The 4,849-nt window shown below is 47.0% G+C and overlaps 1 pseudogene; it reads right to left on the reverse strand.

The window, feature by feature from the left end:
* Nucleotides 1–1,653: 1,653 nt before the first annotated feature.
* Nucleotides 1,654–2,606, reverse strand: LOC100753098 (annotated as a pseudogene).
* Nucleotides 2,607–4,849: the final 2,243 nt, after the last annotated feature.

The raw sequence follows: 4,849 nt of genomic DNA on the forward strand, positions 1-4,849 counted from the left end.
ACTACCACACTGTATGGCCAGAAACTATCCCCAGGGCATTCTGTATATGGCCAGGTGTCTATTATTTTCTACAACGTCTCCTTCTGACATCATAGCAATAAATGGACTAACCTTGTCTAGGCACAAATCACACTGATTTCCTCAGTTTCTGCTTTCAAGGACAGGGAAGGCATGGTAGCAGGAAAGGCGGGTAGCTAGGGCAGTAGGAACCTGAAGAGGCTGGTTACATCCAGTTCTCTCTTGTTGTCAGTGACCTACTACTTCTGGCAAGGCTCCACTTCCTAAGGAGCACACCTTTCCCAAACAGTACCACCTGCTGGGGTCCAATGTTCAAACACACAATTTTGGGAGGGTAAGTGTAGGGGTTCCAGGGAGGAAATGTAGACTTGGATTATATCTAGAGGGACCTGAAGGATTGTAACAAGCCAGTATGTAAATAAAGGAGAGGAAGTAAAGGTTAATATAACAGGTGGGACATTTAGAGACTAATACAGAAATTCAAAACAAAGCTTGACAATCATTAGTAGAAAAGGAATACATATTTGTTTTATTGACACCGCCAGGCTTAAACTTGTGTCAAACAAGTAAACCTTGTGAATTGCACCATGGTTATGAGTCTATCCTGTGTTACCAAACCACTGTACAATTTAAAGTCAACAGGAGGTCAAATTCCTTACATCTACATGTGATCCTTACATACAAAATCAGACTGGAAAATTAAGTCTGCATAGTTATGAATCCGATTTGTTTTACTACAACCAGTCCACACACACAACTGTTTCCGTATATACTCTAGAGCTGATCATGACAAAGTTTTAAAAAGTTGTAAGAAATAGATTTCTAACTAGAGATGTTGCAAATCTCAAAAGGGTATGGAAAAACTAAATTGGAGTCCCTCGTTTTATGTCCAAAGAAATAATTTTCTGTAAAAATATATACAATTTTTACAGACAAATACATTTTGTATGTTGTTTACCTTAAAAATTGAGGCTTTTCCGTTTTGTAACTAATTAGTGAACCTTATGTCAAGTATTTTGGCCATTAATAGGATAATAAATTCAAGATTATCACAAAACCAAGCCAAAGTAGACAGGTCTACATGTCCTGAGCACCTGGACTCTGTCAAGAAGTACACCTGGGAAAGCTCACCACAGAGCCTCCTTTCACATTCTTGTACAGTACTGCAGCTTCTAGTCATGGCCTGGTTCCTTGTAGCTTAAATCCATCTTACACAGATCACCATCATTAGCGCTTCTTTCAACACCACAGGAGAGTGATAGACTCTGCACATTTATTGAGCTCTATGACTAGCCTGAGGACTGGCCACTCTTCTAGACAAGGAAATCAAGTCTGTCCACCTACCACTTCCATTCAATCTACAAGTCCTCCTCCACGGCCTCCCAAAGTTTGCTGAGTGAAAACTTGGCTTCTTTCAGATAGTAACTCTTCAAGAAGGAGCACTTTTGCCATGTATTTATTCTTGTTAGCCACAATCTGTAGCCACTTGCTTTCTTTCTGACTATATGCTAGAGTGGAACTCCTAGATTGTTAAAGTCTGGGCAGCTTCAAGTCCAACTCCATAAATACATTTGTTTTCACAGAAGCATGTGGTTTGTTTCCTGGAGTTAAGTGCCCCCTACTGCACTCACAAGGCTACCTTATTTGATATGCCAGACCAGCCTTACTCCAGCAACACCCGCAAAAGCCAGCAGCACATTTCTGATGCCGCCTTCTAGGTCCTGTCCGTGGAAGAACTCCACAAATCCATCCCAGCCTCTTTGTTTGACCACCCAGTCCCGTTTTGTCCTTACAAGAACATCTGTGATACTTTCTGCTAATGGTTGGATGCAGCTTTCCTGGTTTATGCTCTTCAAGTGTTTGGCCACATAGGCACCAAAAGAAATAAGAGTCACAATCCTGCCCCAGTTTGTTATGCCATCTTTGAGAACATGGACCATGACTTGAGAAAAAGATTTGACATTGTCTTTGTTTTTAATGTCCATTTTCCGAAGCATGCCCTGGAAGGCCGTCTCGTGGTTGCCCTGCACGCCGTGGCCCACGTGCAGCAGGGTCTCCCCCTCCCCCAGCGCCCGCCTCGCCCAGCGCCCCCAGGGCCCGCCTCGCCCAGCACCTTTGCGTCCTTGAAGCTGGCTGCCTGCTCCGGAGGTAGCTCGAGATGATATCTAGCAACTGGCCATACAACTCATTGTCCTCCTCCTCGGCCAGCGGCCGGTGGCGTGGAGGGCAGCAAGCCATCAGCACCCCAGTTCTTAGCCGCCTCGCTCACATGCTCCAGCATGGGCAGAATGGCCAGCAGCTTGCTGAGCACCTCCAGCTCGAAGCCTTCCAGCTCCTCCTCTGGGGACATGATAGTGTGGACATCTCCTCCAGCGGCACAGCGAGGAGGCCGGGAGACCCGAGCAGCCACCTCTTGGCCGAAGTGGTAACGTCGGGGTCCTCGGTGCCCATGGGCGACGGCCGCATGACTACCGGCTCTCGGGGCAGCAGGCTGGCCTCCCCTCCCCCTTGCGAGACTCCGAGTCCAGGCTGGCGCCTCCACAGTACAGGTTCAGGCTGATCACTGCTTTTCTCTGCAGGCCAAACATGTTGGGACACCTCAGCCTGAGGGATGAGAGCTGGGAAGGCCGGGACTCCAGACTCGAGGCAGGCAGAAGTAAGGATTCCACAAGGCTCATCTTATACATATTCAAGAGAGTCCACTCCCTTCTCATTGGACTCAGATAATTGAGAATGTATGGTGGTCTCTGGCTAATGTTGGGATGCCCTGGTAGCTAATCTTTGTTGTGATCTTGGATAATTACGAATTAACTGAAATCCAGACAGCTGGGCACACCTGAGAAGGATTTTCTTTGGTTGAATTATTTGAGGTGGAGACACTACCTAAATCTGAATCCTATGAGTCGAAGATCCACCCTAAATCTAGGCCACATCTTCAGCTGGCAGCCCACATAGAAGGACACAGAAGAAGGAAGCTGTGTGTTTTCTGCCTGCTTGCCCTCACTCTCACTGGCATGTTCATCTATTCTGAGCTCTTTCTTAACTGGTGTTAGGACCAACATCATGTGAATTTCAATGTGGAATGAAAATTGGAAGTTCTGTAGGATCTCCCTGGGACTCCAACACCAGATTGGGTATGCTATGTCACCCAGTGTCTTAGTTATTGTTATATTGCTGTAAGAGACACTATGACCAAGGCAGTTTATAAAAGAAAAACATTTAACTGGGAACTATCTTACAGTTTCAGAGGGTTGGCCCATTATCGTCATAGCAGAGAACATGGCAACAGCAATCATGGCACTGTAGGCATGCGTCCTGAGCAAGGCATGGTGGCACATTCCTTTAATCCCAACATTTGGGAGGCAGAGGCAGGCAGATCTCTGTGAGGTCAAGTCCAGCCTGGTCTAAAGAGCTAGTTCCAGGACAGGTAGGGCTGAAGCACAGAGATACCCTATCTTTAAAAAAAAAGAAGAAGAAAAAGCTGGGCATTGGTGGCACACACCTTTAATCCCAGCACTCAGGAGACAGAGGCAGGCAGATTTCTGTGAGTTCAAGGCCAACCTGGTCTCCAGAATGAGTGTCAGGATAGGCTCCGAAGGTACACAGAGAAACCCTGTCTTAAACCCCCCCCCCAAAAAAGGACATCCTGATCTGGAGGCAGGGGGTGGGGAAGAGGGAAAGGTTGGGCCTGGCCTCCCCTTTTGAAATCTCAAAGCCCATCCCCAGTGACACATCTCTTCCAACAATGCCACACCTCATAATCCTTACTAAACATGAACTTGGGACCAGAAATGAAAACTAAGCATGTATACCCCTAGTGGGTACCTGTGCTCTCATGCATGTAAATGCATATAAGCACTCTCAGTATCTAAGAAGATAGTGAGTTGATATATTGAAAATGAGCAAGAAAGAAATGTTGCCGGTGGTTGTGGTCCTGCCTTTAATCCTAGCACTTAGGAGGCAGAGGCTGGCAGATCTCCAAGTTCAAGGCCAGCCTGGTGTACAGAGTTAGTTCCAGGACAGACAGAGCTATTCAGAGAAACCAAACAAACAAACACAACATGGACCAGTATTGTCCATACAGAAAATCACCCTACCCATAGCTGTGGGTGATGGAGCCCAATTGAGGCATTCAGTTTTCTTCCTGATCTCCAAAAATTGCTCAGCTTCCTTAAGTTATTACAAAAATAGAAATTGATTGTGGTAGTGAAGGGACCAGCTCCCCTTTTGGCAGTTATAGCAGCTGAACACGTGCTTGTATGACCTTGTCCTGGACACTAGAAAGTCAGATGCCTGCCTTGTGACAAGGAACCAATCAGAAGTAAAGCATAGCGCCAACCAGGGTGGTGCTATGCTTTACGACCCTGGGAGTACTTTATGGACAAGCACACAGCAATGACACAGCATAGCAACCACCCAGGGAGGGCCTATGGGCCATAACAACCAGTTGGCCAATCAACACAGGGCAAACCCTCCAAGGCTGGAGGCACACCAATAGTGAGCCTGTGTGTACCCCTAGACACTCCCCTTACACTGCCCTACAATATCTGTACGCAGTGGGTTCGAGCTGTCTTTACAAACTATCTGCCCTGGCGGGAGGGTGAAAGACCTGAGCTAAACATGGGGTTAGCTTGTTAAGTTACAATAAAGCCTCATGCAGTTTGCAGCAAGCTCTCGAATCCGCCTGGTGATTGGGGTGACTATGGTCCTGGTCTGGGACCCCGGATACCTGAGTTTTCTGGGGGTTTAACATTTGGGGGCTCTTCCGGGATTCTCGACCACCCCTCACCTGAGTGGATTCGATCTTGGAGTAAGATGATTTGAGCTCGCA

This window comes from Cricetulus griseus, chromosome 8 (genome assembly GCF_003668045.3).
Source record: "Cricetulus griseus strain 17A/GY chromosome 8, alternate assembly CriGri-PICRH-1.0, whole genome shotgun sequence".
Taxonomy (NCBI): domain Eukaryota; kingdom Metazoa; phylum Chordata; class Mammalia; order Rodentia; family Cricetidae; genus Cricetulus; species Cricetulus griseus.